Source organism: Benincasa hispida, unplaced genomic scaffold (assembly GCF_009727055.1).
Source record: "Benincasa hispida cultivar B227 unplaced genomic scaffold, ASM972705v1 Contig245, whole genome shotgun sequence".
NCBI lineage: Eukaryota > Viridiplantae > Streptophyta > Magnoliopsida > Cucurbitales > Cucurbitaceae > Benincasa > Benincasa hispida.
The window spans coordinates 1378183-1400533 of record NW_024064773.1 but is presented as its reverse complement, the minus strand read 5'-3'; the positions used below and the strand labels follow the sequence as shown (position 1 = coordinate 1400533).

The window sequence follows — 22351 nt, the reverse complement described above, 5'->3', positions numbered from 1 at the left end:
TAACAAAAGAAAAAGTTGTTAAAATGTACTCTTATGATAGGAACAAGATTAACTATAAACTTTAATTTAATAAAGGTTAATATATCATATTATTTCTTAATACTTTGGGTCTCAATCCATGCGAATGTCCAAATTTAGTTTATATATTTTTAATAAAATCTTAAAATTAAACTCCTTTGGTAGTTTATTCTTATCATTTTTTTAAAGAAAGTTGTTATGGGTAGATTTGGATTAGGTCATAGCATAATTCACTTTACAAAGGTTGCAAACTATACAATAATAAACAGGCGAAACAGAGCCAAAAAACCACCCCTTAAGATCTAATTTAGCATGGGATGAGAAGAGTTTGAGCTAAACCTAAATTGACCTGCTTAGTCTTGACCTCATCCAAAGATGAGGTCGAGGCCAATCCTTCCTATTTGATAAATAAGACATGCTTTGTCCCATTTGGGCCTCATGAAGAGGAGAGATTGGGTCAAAAGCCTAAATTAATCTCTTCAGCCTTAGTCTAGTTGAGCCTTTCCATTTAATGAATGGGCCATGCAAAATGCTTGTCCTGATCCATTTGACTTGAAAATTAATCTAATATGACTTGGAAACTCAAATCTACACATTCTAGGTTATAGTTTTTCTATAAATACATTGTGAGTTCAGAAGAAAGTGAGTTCATTCTCATCCCTAAATGCTACAAAACAAAAATCCAAATGGTGAATATATATATATATATTAAGGATCATACGTGATATCTCAAAGTATATATATACAAGTTGGACCAGCAAATGGATGTAAATTAGAAAAGAAAAAAAAAAAAAGAAAAAAAACATTCACACTATTTTTTTTCTAAAATAAGAGTTGAATTTAAAAAAATATAAACATATTAATTTCTATTTAATTTTAAGTTTACCAATTCCCCCCTCTTCTTTGGTTCTTCACCTTCTCCTCACTTCACTCCCTTATTTTCTCACACTCATTATAACATTTGATCTAAATATAGACCAATCCATTACCATAATTATGGACACCAGGGATGGAGATTAGATTAGAAAGATGAAGTGAAAGCTTAGATTACACACACACCAAAAAAAAGAAAAATAAATAAATAAATAAATAAAATAAAAAAGAAAATAAAGGGAAAAAAAAAGGAAAAATGAAAAGAAAAGAGAAAATATTTTAGTAAATTTTCAGACCCACGGCCGGCGACGATCTACACCACGGTGACGCTACCAGTCCGGCGAACCCACAGTCGGTGATACCTGCAAAATTATATATAAAAAAAAAAAATGGTAAAGAGGAAGAGGTTGAAGAAGAAGAAAAAGGAAGGAAAAATCGTGGAGAAGATAAACTAGTGTTCCCATTATTTCGAATAAGAACTATTTTTATTAAAATGAATTGAATAACAAAAATAGAATGTTTTTCATACCTAAGCCACCTCCGAACTTAACTTTAATAAAGGACTGACTCTAAATCTTTCTCCCCGAAAGAGACCTTCGTTACGACAACTTTGTTCAATCACCCAAACTATCTCGAGTTAACCGAAAAACTTATTTTCTTCTCTCTTTCTTCCCAAATAAAACCATGGAAGCCGATCGGACGGACGACAATGATCACTTTGTTGATCTTCAAAAGAGCTCAGACAACTCAAACTCCAACTTGCCGGAAAGGAAACTCCAACGATTCGATTCATTGGATGTCGAATCAAACACCGTTCCTGGCGGCCACACCCATGGCCACAAGGTTTATTTTACTTTCTTTCTCCTTATATTTTTTTAATCTCTTATTATATATTTTAACAACAGATAAAGCCGTCGCTTAGGATGGCCACAAGGTTGATTCGGGTTTGGTGTCCGGCAAGGCGACGGAAACAGCGAGCTGGAGAGTGATTTTACATCTAGCGTTTCAAAGCATGGGAATTGTGTACGGCGATATCGGAACGTCGCCGTTGTATGTGTATGCAAGCACATTTACGGAGGGAATCAAGCATAACGACGACGTTTTGGGGGTTCTGTCTTTGATTCTCTACACCCTCACTTCGATCCCTTTGCTGAAGTATGTCTTCTTCGTCTTGCAAGCCGACGACAATGGCGAAGGTATATACAAAATGATTTTATAGTACACGATCTAAATTGTAATTAGACAACTCAATGGGACCGTAAAAAAAACGAAGTGTTGTCCAAATTGTATTTTTCTTATTTTACCATCAATATTTTTAAAGAGTCATTACTCAATGGATAGTTTTAAATATGGACGAATAATAATAATGAAGGTGGGACACTTGCTTTATACTCATTACTATGCCGATACCCAAAAATTGGGCTAATACCAAGCCAGCAAGCAGAAGATCAAGAGGTATCAGATTTTCAGGTGGAACTTCCTTCCAGCCGCCTTAAAATGGCGTATAGTTTTGGAAGGGGACACACGTATCCGTATTAGGGAAAAAAAGCCAAAATTAAATATTAGATACATATCTAAGAAGTATACGAGAGTATTGATATTCTTGAAATATATGTGTTTCATAGCTTTTTATTATTTACGATCTACAACACTTTTCTTTATTTATTTCTAGTTTTTCCTCTTTGTTTGTATTATAAACAAACTTTTTTTTTCATTAATTATTATCTATTTTCAACAATATTTTTAGAAATCAACCAAAAATTTAAATTTTGTTGATTTGTTTTAAAAAATTGACTATTTGATTAAGAATTCAAGTATCTTTTCAAAAATCGTGAACTCCCAACAGTGGTCTTTATTAGATAAATGATATGCATAAGTGTTAGTGGTAGATCGATATACAATGATATTTTATTATATTTAAAAATATTTCTAAGAATGGACAACTATTTTTTTTTTGGTGAAAATTTAAAAAAAGAAAAAAGAAAAAACGGTTGAAGAGAAAAATAAAGTTATGAAAGAAACACAATTTTGGTGGCAGTTTTGTCGGCTGTTGGAGGAATCAAGAATGCTACCTCGACTATGACACAAGGTAATTTTTCCTTTTGCATAATGTTTTGTAATATATATAAAAATTTAATTAATTTTATCGAGATTAATGATATATTATATTACGTATTTAGTTTCTAAACTTGCACTTTCATAATTTATAATAAGTTAGTTTTGATATTTTCAAATTTATAATAATTTAGTCTATATTTTAATTCCGACTCTTTTTAATGGATATTTTTTTATTTGCAGATAAAATAGTTTGGATATCAGCAGTAATTTTGGTTCTTCTATTTATGGTGCAAAGATTTGGAACCCATAAAGTTGGATATTCCTTTGCTCCTATTATTTGCATTTGGTTTGTACTTATTGGTGGAATTGGGTTCTACAATTTTTTGAAATTTGATCCTGCTGTCATCAAAGCTGTTAATCCAAAATACATTTTTGACTATTTCAAGAGAAACAAAAAGGATGCTTCGATCTCTCTCGGTGGTATCGTTTTTTCCATTACAGGTAAATTCAGTACTACGATACTATATTAACCACATCGCTATTTAATTATTACTAGGTCAGGTCTATAACACGTGTGATGCACGTAAAATTTATAATTTAAATATATTGTTTACATTATTTGACTCGAATAGCTATTATTTGACAATAAAAGAAATAAAAAATAGGAATTTAGTAAAATTTTAAAAGGTCCACACGGTTGGATCATAATTTTTTCTCCACCATTAGATCATGATTTTCCATATCTATGGTCTACATCACACCTATATATGAATAAATATCACTTCAACACGAATAATTATGATTGGAAAAAGTCATGACTACTGTTCGTTCATATATATTTTGAACTATTAGATAATGATGTTTTATATTGACGGTTAGAACCGTGACATGAATACATAAAAAGAACACATCAATTTGCATGTAACCACCTCGTTTTGAATAGTTGTGACGAAAGACGAAATAGAAATTATGGAAAGCCATCATCCGTCAGGGCAAAATGGAGATGTAAGGATTCTCCTCTCATAGTCACTTATATATATATATATATATAGTACAGTATAGTATAGATTATTTTGTAATCTATGCTAAAAGTTAAATTATTTAGGTCTCATTTGGCATTTTATTTTTGTTTTTGAAAATTCTACTTCTACCTCTAAATTTCTTCATTTGTTATCTACTTTTCACCAATGGTTTAAAAAACCAAGTCAAATTATGAGAACTAAAAAAAGTAGCTTTCAAAAAGTTGTTTTTGTTTTTGAAATTTGGTTAAGAATTCAACTATTATACTTAAGAAAAATGCAAATCATTGTAGAAAATGTGGATGAAATAGGCTTAGTTTCAAAAAACGAAAAAAAAAAAATCAAATGCTTACCAAAAGGGGCCTTAATCTTTAGCAAAATTTCGAGAAACAAAACATGAATTTTTTGGAAGTTAATTCTTTGAAGTTTTTGTTAGTAAATCAAAAGTGCAAATTAGTTTTTGAGATGGTATAGTCAATTCCTAGTTTCTAGGAAATAGTTGAAGTTATTTTTAGTTGTAGTCAAGTCTAAGTTCCTATTCTTGTGGAGTTAGTGGGATTAGTTGCTAACATTGTGGAATCTATTTTTAGATTCACGATATGTATTTATATGGAGTTTTCTAGAATGAAATACACACTTTCCATTTTTCTCGTTTCCCTCTCATTAGTTAGAACAACAGTCGTATAAGAGCCCTCAATTCTTAAGGGATCTGTGAGTAAGAATCAGTGAAATATCTCTGAGAGAAACTGAGTGATACACCTATGAGAGTTGTTAGAGATGGAATTAGGATCAAACAGTCTTTCTTCATTGGCTCCACCTGTGTTTGATGGTGAAAACTACCAGGCATAGGCTATCAGAATGCAAGCCTACATGGAGGGTTGTGATTATTGGGAAGCAGTTGAGCAAGACTATGAGATTGATCCACTTCCTGATAACCCAACAATACATCAGATCAAGACTCACAAGAAGAGGGTCACTAGGAAGGTAAAAGCTCGAGCTTGCCTATATGCAGTTGTGTCTCCCGCCATATTCAACAAAATTATGGCCTTGAAGTCGACAAAGGAGATCTGGGAGTTCCTCAAAAGTGAGTATGAAGGTGATAAGAGGATTAAAGGCATGAAAGTGTTGAACTTGGTGCGAGAATTCAAGAGAATGCAAATGAAGGATTCTTAGTCCATTAAAGAGTACTCAGATAAGTTGATTGGGATTGCTAACAAGGCAAGAGCATTAGGAACCAATTTATTTGACAATAGATTGGTTCAAAAGATTCTAGTTTCAGTACCTGAGAGATATGAAACAACCATTGCTTCCTTAGAAAATACTAAAGACCTCTCAAAACTCAAGGTGATAGAAGTGGTTAGTGCTTTGCAAGCATAAAAGCAGAGGAGGTTGATAAGACAAGAAGGAAGCATTGAGGGGGCATTGAAAGCTAGAGTGCAGCAGTGAAAAGGTGGAAGAGAGAAGAAGAGAAGTGGCAGCAGTAGCTCAGAGTCTGCTGCAAAGGATGCTGGTAGTACATGCAAGCATTATAGGAAGTAGAATCAACCACATTTCAGATGCTGGAGAAGGCCAGATGTGAAGTGTAGAAGATATCATTTATTGGGGCACATTGAACGATTCTGTAAGGAAGCAAAAACTCAACAGCAAGGAGGAACACATGTTGTAGTACAACAAGAAGAAGATAAACTCTTTGTGGCTACTTGTTTCTCATCAGTCACTCAATGTGATGATTGATTGGTTGATATTGGGTGTACCAATCACATGACAAGTGACAAAGAGTTGTTCAAGGACCTTGACAAGTCATTCAAGTCAAGGGTGAAGATAGGAAACGGTGAGTATCTAGAAGTAAAGGGGAAAGGCATAATGTCAATAGAGGGCTGTGCTGGAACCGGTGATTACTGAAGTGTTGTTTGTCCCTAAAATTGATCAAAACTTGTTAAACGTTGGTCAATTAGTAGAGAAGGGATTCAAAGTATTGTTTGAAGAATGAAAGTGCCTCATTTTTTATTCCAATGGGAATGAGTTGTTCAAAATAAAGATGCACCACAAGAGCTTATCATTGGATCCAATCGAGAAGGAGCAGATAGCTTTCAAGTGTCAAGTAAATGACACTGAGTTATGACACAAGAGGTTGGGGCATTTTCATCAAAAAGGGTATGTACAAGTCTGGGGAATTTATTTTTTTGAGATTTTTATACCAGTTGCAAGAATGGACACAATCAGGTTGCTACTGACTGTGTCAGCCCTGTTAGGGTTGATGTCCTAAAGTCTCGTGTCCTGTAGTTTGTAAACAGTTTGTACGAACGCTTGTATTGTATAATATATGATATTTTGCTTCACATCTTGATTTTGCTCAGTTGTATGTTTTATTTGCTTTACCACAAACCAATAAACATAAAATTTTTGGTTATCTTATATAACTGATGACTAAAATTAGAGGGACGCAATTATGTGATGCATGTATTAAGGTATGCGTTGATACTCATGCGTTGGAATGAAACTATGCGTTAACGAATGTATGCGATGACCTTGCGTTCCTGTCACAAGTTTTCTTGCGCTCACGCCAAGTATAACGCGAATGCAAGTTTCTCGGGTGATCCGAGGTTGAACTCAAGGACTTGTAACTAAATGCTATGCGGTAATGTGTTTGCAGCGGTTGAATAAAAGAACGATGGAGGTTTTAAGCTACAACCTACTCCTACTCCTAACTAACAGAAAAAGCAATTAGAATATGAATGAGAGGTAGAGACACGACAACCGTTGACGCGTAGTAAATGCATGGAAAATAGATAAATTGTGAGGATATCTTCATCGCAATTCTAAGCTTGACCGCAAGGGCAACCTCAGCCAACGCAAGCTATGCGATCATGCTACACACACTTGAGCCTAATTCTAGGACGCATGCGATGTATATGCTATAGTGCCGAGAAACCAATACCTAAACTTCCATACCCCGCTCAGTGCTCTTGTTGCATGAGCGTGATAGCGGTATACCATTGTATCCTACTTTTAGACGTATGAAATATCCTATCCATAGGGTGCATACCCTGTGTAATAGCAAACGGAGCTTATCTCTAAGTTCCCCATTCTTGCTTATGCGTTCCAATCCGCTCTCTTGAGTCTTAGATTTGGTTTTTAGACTACTCTCTCAAGTATGCCTAAATGATGAATGATGCACTCAAGGTAACCGTATAAACTTGGCTGACGTAAGATTATTCCTATCTCTAGTGAATACTTGCTTACATTGCTTAATGCGACCAACCACTTACCCTTCGGGACAGTTAGTTGTTGCTGACTTTACTCATAAACAAAGCATTGCGTCCGCCTATAGACAGGCGTTGCTACAACTTCACACTAAGCAAATAAGATTTTCTCACAATACTCTCGCAACGTACACCTCCCGGTGGTTTGTTACATGCTTCATATTCCTATGTCGCATGATTAAGTATGCGATACTCTAACAGTCTCACTAAGTGATGCAATGAATGTTAAAGGTGCTAAGCAAAGAAAGATGGAGATGGAATCGAAGGAAACATAGAAATGCATTGAACACACAATGTATTAATTTCTTAATCCAAAATGTAATACAATACAATACAAGAAAAGAAGACAAAATGAAATGACCAGCTGGAAGCAATGTCTTGCTTCCAGCAGATGTGTGTCAAGGCTGCCGGTGGTGCCATGGAAGGGCGGTGGAGCTAACTTTCTCGAGATCTAACTCCAGCGAAGGCTCCGGTCGTCACTCTGAATGGTCTGTCTCTTATACACATCTAGATGTGTATAAGAGACAGCCGCAATCGTGCAGTGGCCGTATTCGCTTAATACCGCAACTTCTACACGATGACCGCAATTGCTTAACGATCGCAACTCCTATGCGATGGACGCATGCGGTTGATTACCACAACACCCATGCATCTGTCTCTTATACACATCTAGATGTGTATAAGAGACAGTGTTATCATGTAGCCACAATCGTGCAATGACCGCATTCGCTTGATACCACAACTTCTACACGATGACCGCAATTGCTTAACGATCGCAACTCCTAGGCGATGGACGCATGCGGTTGATTACCACAACAACCATGCATTGAACGTATGCGTTCATGTTTGCGATGGAGAATTTCTCCGCATGCGGTCGTCAATGCGATAGCTCGGCTTCTGTGTCTGCGTCTGATTCCTACGTTAGCTACAAAGATAGACAATTGAACGCATAATAACACATAATAGTGGGTTAGCTGAGATTCTTGATGTTGAACGACACAAACTCATTTTCTCATGAATTCCTAACATAATTGCCGCATATTATGCTTAACAGCCCTCTTAATTCTAAATAAAAGGCCTAAGATGACGTGCATTTCTGCATGTCATCAGTAACTTAAGCATGTATGTGGTGACATACAAATGGATCATGTCTTAAGTGATAACCAAAATGGTCTGTAGAATATGGAAGTAGGAGGGAAACCTTATCCTGGTAATGCTACGGATGCGACCCGTTTTGTGGAATGATCACAAGAGTTATGACTTATCACAGATGGCCTGTTCCTGATCATTCGTGTAGGGGACATGCGAGCAGGGGCGTCCTATACAAAGAGTTTGTATAATACCTGACCACGAAGTGTTAACGTCTCAATATATAACACTGTTCATGACAGAGAATTCGCTTCACTAGGATGACCATAGGTAACATGACCTTAGTCCTTAGTGAGTTATGAACTCCTTCCATTGAGGGCGGTGCTTTGATTTGTATGGGTGCGAGTGGCCAGGTCGCCTATTCAAACCTATCATTTTGGAGATTCGTCTGATTTTGGAGCTGGGAACTTAACTACACAAGATGGAATTTACTCCTTTTCCGAGGTAGGGGTAAGTAGATAGATGGCTCCCTTAAGGGCTGGTTCCGAGGCTTGAACGAGGTGGCACCACACACTTTCTCTTGGGCAAAAGGTGTTCACACATAGTTGGACTATGTTGTATTGTTCATTAGAGGAATCAGTGGTACTTAAGGAGTGAGATGTAACTACAGGGACAAAATGGTGGCCCAATTGTACTTACGAGCATCTGTGAAGGGTCATCGTACTCATGATTGGTTATATCTGATGGACACAGAAATATATATGTGGTAAGAAGAGTTCAGCTGTTGGTTTTTAGTGTAATGCCGGCAGTTAATAGATGGTGGATCTCGTGGCTAAAGAGTTTAGTCAGCTATTCACGTACCGTTGGAGCTTCAAGCCACAGGTCCATTAGGTCCCCTAGGTAGCTTGGATAAAGTCGAGAATCAGTGTTTGGGTCAGTTTGAAATGTTCAAATTGACAAGAGAGAGTTCGATTATATATGATATAATTGAACTAGTTAATTATGTCACACCCCGTCCCAGACCACCTTCTGATCCTGAAGAAGGGCATGACTGCAGCAGTTATCAACCCTTTCGTTGACACTTACTACCAAATAACTCTTGTGGAAATAACTCTGATACCAATGTACAAATTGAATAATCAATTGATTAAGTAGGCCCATTTTATTTTACAACAATGTAACGTTTATACAAATTCAAGACTTAACTACAAATTTATAACATCAACTGTAAAACCCTCCGGAAGTGTAACTGTGGCTTGTGGCAGACCTTGACCTTAGCAGCACCCTAGAACTCCTCACCTTTCGCTACCTGGGGGGAGGGTGTAAAACATAAAGCATGGAAAACATGAGCTATAAAGCCCAGTGAGTGGTGCCTTTAGATAAACAAATAACTTCGTCAACAGAAATATACTTTTGGGAAAGCAATACATAGTCAACAAGAACATTACCATAAGTTCATTATTATTTTTCAGCCAATCTGCTGGACAATCCCCAGCTTGACTGCTGGTTAAAACAATCAACCCCAGCTTGACCGCTGGTTATCATATAATAAAACATCCCAGTACTTTCACACGTATACTAAGACAACAACATTTCCTGTGGAAACTTTCCCTGTACCCTAATATACACATCGATTATTTTCCCGCTAGCTATGCTTAGGTAACTTGACTTATTTCCCGCTAGTCGTCACTGACTATCATTTCCTGCCGACCGAAGCCGACTATATTTTCCCACCAAGTACCCTTTTCATGCATGCTAACTATGTATCCCGGGTACAATTTCAGTTTCCAAAACAAACATACAAGCAATATCTTAACAAACATATATCCTTGATCATGCCAATTTAATATTATCTCCTATATATATTTACCTATATATAGAAATTATATCAACAATACAACACACAATAACCACTCACCTTGGCTGGTTAGGAACTTTCCTTTCCGAAGTTCCTTAGGTTTCCTTGGTTTCCCTTTTTGAACCCTAAATTCCAGATTCAAATATCAGCCTAGATTACTCATAGTTCCAGATCTTATTTTAAGACACTTCCTTCTGTAAACATGTTCTAAAATGTCTCAAGAAGCTTACCATAAAATCTTAGCTTATAAATCTTTGTGGTTTGACCGGAATCATCAAAACATCAATACTGGCCCAGCTTACCCGACAGCCTGACCCTTCTGCATTTTTCTCAGCTTCTAGCCCGATTCCTTGGAGCTTCTTCTCCGGAAACCCCACCATGAAAAATAGACTCTTTTATCTTTCAGATGGCTTTAGAATTACTCTAAATTCACGAGTATTTTGAGAGAACGTCTCGTGCTAAATTGATGCTACTTCCTGTCTTTTCGTCCCGATAGCATCTCCCCTCTTGGAACTTCTTGACCAACGCATGGTCTTGCTACCAATGCATGATCTTCTCCCACTTAGTCCTCAAACACTCTTCTTTATATCCTTTGAAGATAATTTGAGTTCTCATCTGAAGTCCTTGGCCTTATTTATAGGCGTCCAAGATTGCTCCATGGCCTACTTGGCCGCATGACCAAGTGTCTCTTCCTTACACCATCAACGCAATCTTGCATCAGCATAAGCCAATGTGTCCTCTTCTCCTTTCACCAACGCATAGCCCTCATCCTTTACATGTCTTCTTATGCCTCCACCAAATTTGCTTAAGGTTCAAGAATTCCTCCTAACAAGCCACATGTCCGGATGACATCCTCCATGAGTTCATCCTTCTTATGCGTCCATCAACCCTTGGATGTTCAACACATATTAGGCCATCAACGCATAGTCCATACTCAATGCATATCCTATAGTCAACGCATAGCAAGCCAATTCACTACCATTGCAAGAGCTAGCCATCTACAACGCATAGGATGGTCGCTCATCCTCGACGCATGGTTCACTAGGTAGCATCGCACGACTTGCTTGGCACGTACAAAGCCTGTCTCTTATACACATCTAGATGTGTATAAGAGACAGGCATCCATCATCCAACGCATCCAACGCATCCAACACATCCATCATCCAATGCATCCAACGCATCCATCATCCAACGCATCCAATGCATCCAACGCATCCAACCAGCCTAATGCGTTGGTCTAACCTCCAAGGCATTCACCATTCCCACTTTAAATTCTCCCTTTTCCCAAGTAATCTTTCCAAGATCTTATGACCAATGCATAGTACTGCCTAGTCCAACATTTAGTCAATTTTTCATCAATTAAAACTTAACTCAAACTACTCAAGGAAAATCTATTCAACACCTAGAAATTTTCTTCACTTCAACATAGGATTTAACTCTTACTTAGTTAATTTCCTTAACCACCTGCTTAAGTAGGAATAATGAAAATTCGGGTTTCATAAATTATATATGATATAATTGGCTAAATGTATGAGATACATTATTTTTGATGAAATTAGATATAAATATAACTTATATTAAGTGGAGGAGAAATTACTATACTAGATATGTGATATCAAACTATAAGATAAGAACATTATATGATTATATTCATTTATTATTAAATTGGTTAATTATGAGAAAATTGGCCGAATTACTCTCCTCAATCGTTCGTTAGTGGGAGAATCTCATTCGGTTATTGTAACCGAAGAATAAAATGAAAATTTGTTTCATTTTGCAAATGTTCGAAGATAACACAATTAGTGTGAAAACGTAAACGATCGCTTAATTAAGAGCCTATATGATAGTGTCTCATTGTCTAAACGATCACACACTCGGGTCTAAACGATCACACGCCTTTCTCTAAATGATCGCTTAGCTTTCCTAAACGACTGCCTAGCGTGCCATGTTTTCTAAACGATCGTATACCTTTTACTAGGTGATCGCTTAGTAAAACCTACACGATCGTGTAGCTTTGTCTAAATGATAAGCACTCTGCTATACGATAGCTTTCTCTGCCACTTGCTTATCGTCTATACAATCAGCCTTTCCTTCTACCTTTACCAAATTCACCAAAGACCACACTTTGGATTGTCATTGCGAGAATACCAAGGGCTCTAATTTGTGGTGTCGCCCCCGCTTCTTACTTGTTCGTGCTTTTTCGTATTGCTGCCGTTCGTGTAGACGATCGTGCTGCCGTAGCCGACTAATTTGCTGGGCGATAGAGTTCGTAGATGTTCTTCTGCTGCATTTGAGTTCGAGTTTGAAGAGAGTTTTTAACTGGTATGAGAACTCATTCCCTTGTATTTTATTATCAAAGCATGCCGTTAATTAGTGTTTATTAGCATAACTATCTGTTAGAATGTATGTGTTGTATTTCGGTCATAATGAAATCGGAAAGATCCGAATGCGCTCATGGATGCTTTTCGTTAAGACTTCCTTCAAGCCCAGCATGGATGGAAGGTGTATCAGCTAGATGTGAAGTCAGCATTCCTAAATGGAGTGTTAGAAGAAGAGATCTATATTGAGCAACCAGATGGATTCATCATACCAAGACAAGAGCAGAAGGTTTATTTGTTGAAGAAAGCTCTCTATGGGTTGAAGCAAGCTCTTAGGGCATGGTACAACAAGATGGATGATCACTTGCTGAACTTGGGTTTTGTTTGAGTCGTTTTCAAGCTCTTAGGAGCAAGTTAGGCGTTTGTAGTATTTGAGTTACGAGGATAATGTTCAAAACTGCAAATTAGTTTTTGAGTTGGTCTAGTCAATTCCTAGTTTCTAGGAAATAGTTGAAGTTATTTTTAGTTGTAGTCAAGTATAAGTTCCTATTCTTGTAGAGTTAGTGGGATTAGTTGCTAAAATTGTGGAATCTATTTTTAGATTCAAGATATGTATTTATATGGAATTTTCTAGAATGAAATACACACCTCCCATTTTTTTTCATTTCCTTCTCATTCTTTAGAACAACAGTTTTTAATGTCATGGAATTAAACAGGGACTGAAGCTCTCTTTGCGAACGTGGGGCATTTCACTGTGATGTCCATAAGACTGAGCATGTGTTGCATGGCCTACCCCACCCTCGTCTGCACCTACGTCGGCCAAGCCTCCTTCCTTCGTAAGCATGTTGATCTCGTCTCCAACACCTTCTATAGCTCTATTCCAGGTATCCTAAAGTTGAAGTTAATGAGTCGTTATAGTATATTAATTAATTAACCATCTATTTATATTCTCAACGTTTGACCTCCTATGTTTAAGCTCTTGTTATAATGACTTGTAATTGTAGGTCCTCTCTACTGACCGACGTTTGTGGTAGCCGTGCTCACGTCCATTGTTGCCAGCCAAGCCATGATTTCTGGCACCTTCTCCATCATCCAACAGTCCCTCTCCTATGGCTGTTTCCCTAGAGTGAAAGTTGTTCATACTTCTTCCAAGTATGAGGGCCAAGTTTACATCCCTGAAGTTAACTATTTTCTTATGTTGGCTTGTCTTGGAGTCACTCTAGGGTTCAAAGATACAGTGAAAATCGGGAACGCTTATGGTAATTTTTTCTTTTGATTCTTATATTTTTTTTTCTTTTTAGTTATAAGTTTGATCTCTAAAATTTTCATGTTCGTGTCTTATAAGTTCACAAACTTTCAATTTTGTTCCTAATAGATCATTACGTTTTCAATTTTGTGTCAAATCTAAATTTGTGTGATTTAAAAAAAAAAAAACAGTAATGACCAACTAATAATATTTAACCAGAAATTAAAGTTCAAAAACTTATTAGATATTAAGGAATTCAACACTCAGGTTTTAAACATAAAGTATCTATCAGACACAAAATTGAAAGTTTAAGACATTATTTTGACATTTTTTAAGATTCGTGGACCCGTTTGATGGTAAACTTGTAATTTAACATCTTTTCCCTATATATCAATATATACTAAGAGGAAATGAAATGAAACGACAAGAAATCAAATCAAGTTAAAACAACATACTTTTGGAAGGGCTTTGAATCTAACAGTAATCCTTATGAAGAATTCAATATATATTTTTTTTATATTGTCATTGCTAATGAATTCATATTCATTAGTTCATTCATTCTAATAAATTCATAACACTTATTTTTGTTTTGAACACAGGCATTGCAGTGGTTTTTGTAATGACACTCACATCAAGTTTCCTAGTGCTGATCATGATCATGATATAGAAATATCACATACTTCTCATAATCTCCTATGTTCTCACCATTGTCTTATTAGAATTTTTCTACCTAAGTTCAGTCCTTTACAAGTTTGAAAAATGTGGCTATCTTCCTTTAGCTTTTGCTGCCTTTTTAATGATAATCATGTACATTTGGAATGACGTTCATAGAAGAAAATATTACTATGAACTTCAACATAAGATTTCTCCACAAAAGCTCAAGGACATTGCTTCTCTCACAACTATTAATCGTATCCTTGGCCGTGCCTTATTCTACTCCAAGCTTGTTCATGGCATTCCTCCAATCTTCAAGCATTATGTAACCAACATTCCCTCTCTCCAAAGGGTCCTTGTTTTCGTCTTGTTCAAGTCTCTCCCGATAAGTAAAGTCTTGATGAAAGAGCGGTTCCTGTTTCGACGAGTCGATCCTGATGACCTTAACGTGTTTCAGTGCGTGGTGAGATACAGTTACAGAGATATCATCCACGAGCACGATTTATTCGAGAAAGTGTTGGTAGAGAGATTGAAAATGTTTATAAAGGAGGAATCATGGACGCTGCAAAAAGACAACGACAATAAAGCTGAGGAGAGAATGAGGAGAATAGAAGAACAGATAGAGGTAGTTGATAAAGTTTGCAGAGATGGAATTGTTCACTTGATTGGACAAGATGAGGTTGTGGCAAGTAAAGGGTCAGGGTTAGCTAAAAGGGTTTTGATTAATTATGCTTATGATGCATTGAGGAGAAATTTGAGACAAAATGAAGAGGTCTTTTACATCCCAAGAGAATATATGCTCAAAGTGGGAATGACTTATGAGCTTTAGGGGTTTTGTTTATTGGAAACCAAAAATCTATCAATGACTTTGTGGTTTTCTTATTAAAGCTTTTCTCATTAGTCTAAAAATGAGACAAAGTTATAAAAGAGAATAAAAGGCTATATGTTTTGTAGAATAAGAAGTTGATTGAAGCAAATATGTTGTAGAATCTTATAAGTCTAGCTAGAAAAATCTTCACAAATTCTTCTTTGCAAGGAGACAACTCTGAATAGAATACATATAGAAGGTTATATGTTATTGTACTATTGTGTGTTGAGATGTATATTATCTCAAATATTTTTGTAATGAAATTAGTGGAAAATGTTTTTCCCTTCTTAATTGTGATCAAACTTTGTGAATTATATTGATTTCAGTCTACAAATGGAAAATATAAATAAATAGGTAATTTAAATGATTAAATTTCTCAAACTAATAACACCTAGTTTAATTACCACGACCACGAGAAAGGATGAAGAATTTGAACGGTGAAATTAATTTAATTGCATTCTTAAGAAAAATAAGTTGTTAAAATGTGGAAACAACAAGATTAACTATAAAATATAATTTAATAAAGGTAAAATACCATTTTATTTTATAATACTTTGGGTTGCAGTCCCTAACCCTAATACACTTCACATGTAGAAATTTAGTTTATGTATTTTTAATATAAAATTAAGGTTATCTGCCACACACAATATAATGTTGTCACATACAACACATCAACAATTTTAGAAACAAATAGAAAAATAAAGAGATAAACTTTGAAATATAAGAGAAAAAATTCAGTAACCCAATTCGACGATATACCACCTATACGTTTGAGGGGAAGTATGCCTAGGAAAGATACTTTTACCAATATAAAATCAATCAATTAAAATGTTGCACTTATTTATAAATAGATTGCAAATACAGTGACATTTCATCTTCTCTAAACACCACATCTATGCTTGTAACACATTTCTTTTTAGTAAGATGCCATAAGAGAAATCACTTAACACCTTCCGTGAAGTCTAAAAACATGCATTTGATTACTCTTGGTTTTAACAACTTCCTTTGATTCCGATGTATATATGTTGTGCACTCAAACACCTTCAGTAAGATGCCATAAGAGAAATCCCTTAACACCTTCCGTGAATATTTTCTTTATCTGGAAATATCCGATTGCAATTTTCTGTCCAATATTTTTCTTTATTGAGATGCGACTTATCTTTTCCAAATGAGAATTTGTTTATTTTCTTGGATTTGTTTATTTAAGGAGATTTATGTTGAACATTTAGGATTGTCACTTTTGTTAATCAAGCAAGACGTGTTCTATTCTACGACCATTAATGTGCAACGTTGTGTTTTTGCTTGTTGCTTACTATTCCGTTGTGCAAGTTCTTCATCTGTTGAAGTGCAACACTTTATAGTAAATCACGGTCTTAGGAGGAGCCTAAGCATTGCTGCCAGGAAAGAGATTCTCAGTCTTAGGAGGAGCTTAAGACTCAGCTTCGAAGAAGGAGTTCTCTATCTTAGGGGCATCCTGAGATTCATTAGTGAAGGGAGTTCATTGACTAAGGGGAAGATATCTCAGTGATAGAAGTCCCACACACTGTCAAAAGCCAAAGTGTCTAACATTAATATATTATCAATCTTAGGAGGAGCCTAAGTATACTTAAGAGGAAGTCTCAAATCTAAGGAAAAGCCTAGGAGGTTAGTGAGTTACGCTCTACGTGAGTTATTGTAGTGATCGTGTATTACAGATATGTACTATGTTATCAATAGTTTAACTCTTTAATATTAGTGGATTACCTTTCCTAGGCACACTCTCCTTCAGATGTAGGCGAATTATCACCAAACTAGGTTTCCAACTTTTGTGTGCCTTTACGTGTTTACTTGCTGTTAGTATTTTTTTGTTATAGCGCTTGTCAGTGCTTTTCGTTTAACATTCATGTTTCGAGTGGAGAGTCATTCTATTTCTTTTTCAATTGGTATTAGAGCGGGTCACCTTCACCTCAGATACTTCAATCATGGATGAGATTAAAGAAGGTGGCTCTACCACTCATCCTCCAGTTCTAGATGGAACAAGTTATTCATACTAGAAAGCTCAAATGAAAAACTTTTTGAAGTTGATAGATAGTAAAACTTGGAAGGCTGTGGTCTTTGTGTGGTCACATCCTACCACCAAAATTGATGATGGAAAGGAAATCTTGAAGCCAGAGTCTTAATGGTCTAGAAAAGAAGATAAAATTTCATTCGAGAATTCTCGTGCCTTGAACGTCATATTTAATGGTATAAACCACAACATATTCAGACTAATTAATACTTGCATCTCTGCTAAGGAAGCATGGGATATCTTATCTGTTGCTCATGAAGGAACTTCTAAAATCAAGATGTAAAGCTGCAACTACTGACGTTGATGTTTGAGAATCTTAGAATAAATGATGAAAAATCCATTGCTGAATTCAATGTTTGGCTGTTAGACATCAAATGAGCCATTTGTCTTTAGAGAGAAAATTTCTGAGGAAAAACTTGTGCGGAAGGTTCTTAGGTCTTTATCTGAGATATTTGACATGAAAGTCACTGCCATTGAGGAAGCTTAAAACATAAAAAATCAGATAGTGGATGAATTATTTGGTTCCTTGCTTACGTTTGAGATGAATTTAGATAGAAAGTTTGAGAAGAAGAATAAGGGAATTCCTTTTCAATCCTCAGTTAAAGAGGAACTTGTTGAACCAGATAAAGAATCAGAGAATTTCCTTACTGAATTTATATCACTTTTTTCAAAGCAACTTAATCGTGTTTTTAAACATTTCGAATAGGTGTCTAGCACCTCTAACATCAACAAGCCTGATGCTTCTCCTCCTCCAAACAATTCAGATCTCATAATAGTAAGAAAGATGTTGACAAGTCAGGTAGTTTCATTTTCTTTTTTAAAAAAGTACTTCAAATGCAGAGAGTGTGGCGGCTATGATCACATGTAGGCTGAATGTCCTAATTTTTTGAAGTAACAGAGTAAAGACTATGTTTCAACTCTGTCTGAAGCTGAATCTGAAGACAACAGTGAATTAGAGGAAGATGTCAAAGCATTTGTTAGTAACATCTCTTCTGACACCTCATCATGTGAGAATATTGAGTACGATGTATTTACTAAAAATGTTCATAATGTTGTGGGTCAAGGGTCTGTAGATCCTTCTTATCATGCACTTTTTCTAAAATGGTAAGACTGATAAAAAATCCCTTGATGTTCAAAAAGTGAAATTGAGATGTTGATTATTGGCAATCATAGATTTATGTCTATTATTGCAGATTTGAAACGTTAACTTTCTCAAGTTAAAGCCGAGAAGGTTTCGGTGCACAAAAACTTCAACAGGTGGTAGTTAGCATAATAATCAGTCAAATTCCAAAAGAAAGCAAAAGATTGAGTATGTTAGAGCTCAAGATCCAGAGTCCTATAGTTTTACAGGTACTTCCTCCAACAATTCTTTATGGAATGACAACCGTTCGTTCAGACCAAGATGAAATTGTCACTATTGTGGCAAAGTGGTCCTAAACGTCCTTTTAGCTACTAGTTATTGAAAACTCTTCGAAGACTCATTTATCCCATAGGGGCTCTCTACTTCTCTCAGAATTACTGTCAAAGACGGATAAAAATAAAATAGGTTTCGAAAGAGAATAATCTTAAGAATAAATGTAATGTTGTATTGACATTCCTCAGATATTTTGCTAAAGAAGATTGATACTTTGATAGTGGAAGCTCTCGACATACGACTGGCGAAAAGAGCTACTTTTCTGATCTCAAATCTATCAGCTCAGGAAAGATCACTTTTAGAGATGGTGCTTGTGGTAAGATCATTGGGAAAGGGAAACTAAATTACCCGGGTCTTCCACCATTGAATGATGTAATGTTGGTTGAAGGGCTCATTACCAATCTTATTAGAGTCAGTTATGTGATCAAGGTCTGAACGTGAGTTTTTACTAAGGACAAATGTATTGTCACAGATGATATAAAATCTTTTGTCATGATAGGTACACATTCTTTTGATAATTGTTATATGTGGAGTTCTCACAATACTTCACCGGTTTATCATCTTTCTAGAAAAGATGAAGCTAGCCTATGGCATAAACACCTTGGGCATGAGAGCATGAAATCTATACAAAAGGCACCTGCCAAAAATGCTATATCCGGACTCCTCTAATTACTTACCTCCACTGGAATTATTTGTGGAGATTGTTAGTTAGGAAAAGAAACTCATACTCTGCACAAGTAGGTAGGTCACTCAGGTTCAACCCATATATTAGAACTTCTTCATTTGAACCTTATGGGTCCCATGCAATTAGAGAGTCTGGGAGGCAAATGATATTATTTAGTTGTTATTGATGACTTCTCCAGATAGACGTGGGTTCATTTTCTTCGTGAAAAATCAGATACATTTACTACTTTTCAAGTTTTTTGATTTCAATTACAACGAGCGGAAGATCTGAATGTGATATGAATTAGAAGTGAAGATGGTAGAGAGTTTAAAAACTCTCAATTTATTGAGTTCTGCCAGTTAGCTGGAATTCACCATGAATTCTTAGCCTTATTAGTCCCTAGCAGAACGAAGTTGTGGAGAGGAAAAATCGGATACTTCAGGAAATGGCTCGAGCAATGTTACATGCAAAACATTTGCCATTCCAGTTTTGGGTAGAAACACTAAATACAACATGTCATATGCACAACAAAATTGTTTTATGATCAGGTACCTCGAGCAAAATTTATGAAATATGGAAAGAGAGAAAATCGACTGTGAAATACTTCCACATCTTTAAAAGTACTTGCTACATCCTTATTGACAAAGAGGCTAGATGGAAATGGGATTCCAACTCAGATGAAATGATTTTTCTTGGATATTCCACATAGTCGAGCTTACCGTGTCTTGATAACACCAAAACTGTGCTATTTTCCTCTTCTTAATTCTAGGTTGTTACTATGTTTAATGTGTTTTTTAATACTTTTATAGGCATCGAGCATCTTGGAGGTAGAATCAGTCGTTACGAGCTGTTTGGGGTTAATTTGGAGCAATTAGGAGCTAATTTGAGCTACTAGGCTTCAAAAGGATGTGAAATGAAGAAAATTCCTTTGGATGGAGCATTGCAACACTACAAGACAGTACCTTCCAAAAATGCAGGATACGAAGTACAGTCTTCATAGTACTGGAAAGTAGGGTAGCGTTGCAACGCTCCAAATTGTGACAAAGGCATCGCACGCATTGTCTATCGCAGGGTTGCAGCGCTGCAACACTTGCTATATAATGTTTCTTCTCCATTTTAGGCAGAAATGATGAAAAAATCAACCTCCCAATCGGTTTCGATTCCAATTTTCTCTTCTTCTCACTTTTCCACTTGTATTTTTCTCCATTTTTCTCCCCACCTCATGTAATTAGTGAAGACACTGTGGCTTCTCTTCTTCATATCCATGGGAAGGTAAAACCTAGCTCTCTAGTTTAGGGATTTGGAATAGTGTAATATTTGGGAGTTTTGTTTGAATGTAATTTCTATATTCTTGTCTATGGATTTCAATCTGAATTTGGTGTTTATGAATTGCTTAATTTTATTATTCATTGACAACCAATAATTTGTTATGTAATTTGAATGCTTAAAGATAGCTTATATATGTGACATATAATTATAAGTTAATCTCAAAGGAAGCAATAGGTTATTTAGGCTTGCAATTCATTGTCTAAAATAAACAGTATTACTCCCATCAACCTAGAAAAAAACCAAATTGAATGTTTGATTAGACGATGGAAGTCGAACATGATAGATTAGACATGCATAAAACGGAAGCTAACAGAATCATTAAGCACTCTAATTACTTTTAATTTAAGTAAAAGCATGCTAAAAGAAACTTCAAGCAGAAAAGGTTTCAACATGAATACCTTTGAAGAATTCCACTTAATCCTTGCAAGTTCTACAAAATTGACCTTCAATTTCTTTAGAAGACTACCAAGAGAATCTTCTCTACTAGTCTCAGCTTTGGATTTGAGTGGTGGAACTTGAAATTGAGAGGGATTGAAATGAGTTTTAGAGAGCTTGAGCGCAAAAATAGTTTTTGCTAAATTTCTGTCAAATTCAGATTGCATGAAACTTCAAACTTAGAATATTGAAGCTTTTATTAAACTAAAACATGCAAGCACTCACTAATTCAACTGATTGACACTTCAATTAGCACTTAGTAAGTGGGATAGTTGTTAAAATGTGGATTAATTCACTAACATTTAGTGAGTTTGGGGTAAACCCACTTTCACATTTTAAAAAACAATTTTAATTTGATTTTTTAATCTAATTAATTTTACTTTAAAATTAAATTAGACAAAATCTAAAATTAAATTATGAAATTAAATTTTATAAATTAAAAAATGATTTATTTAAATAAATAATTAATGAAAAATATTTAATTAATCAAATAATAACTTAATATCAAATATTAAGTTAATAAAATATCTAATTCAAACATGAATCCTATTCATGTAATCAATATTTATATCATTATTTAAATATTTTAAACTCTCCAATTACATTTAATTACGACAAAATCAAACGTTTAATTATATCAAATATAAATATCCAAACCATAAATTGAAATTGAACATTTCAATTTCACTCAATATTCTATCCAAGGTTTAATCTTTTACAAGCTAGTAGAGGGACCTTATGGACCTACAGATCATGAACTCCAACGATTTGAGATTAACAGTTAAACTTTTTAATCCAAAATAATCAATATACATTAACTACTGAGACATATCACTATAACTGGATAGTTGCACTCTTCTCACTGTAGATATATTTCTGTCTACTTGATTTAACCATAATCAGTAAGTCGATCCTTCACAAGTCATTCACATTTACAGTTAGGTCAAAATTACCGTTCTGCCCCTGTAAATACATCTTGCTCCTTAAGTCTTTACTGATCCTCTATTGAATAATTGGTTTATAGTCAAGCTAATAAACCATATGCCTCTCGACCATGAGAGGGCTGGACCCTTTTGCTTAAGATTAGGAATCAGTACTTAAGAGAACAACCTATCTACTAACCCTAAATTAGGTAGGAGTGAGTTCCATCTTGCAGGACTATGTCCCTAGCTATCTATTTGGTCTTATCCCCAAAATG

At 35.5% G+C, this 22351-nt stretch overlaps 1 pseudogene; it reads left to right on the top strand.

Annotated features, from left to right (window-relative positions):
- Window positions 1–69: 69 nt before the first annotated feature.
- On the top strand, window positions 70–15225 carry LOC120069140 (annotated as a pseudogene).
- The last annotated feature ends 7126 nt before the right edge of the window (window positions 15226–22351 follow it).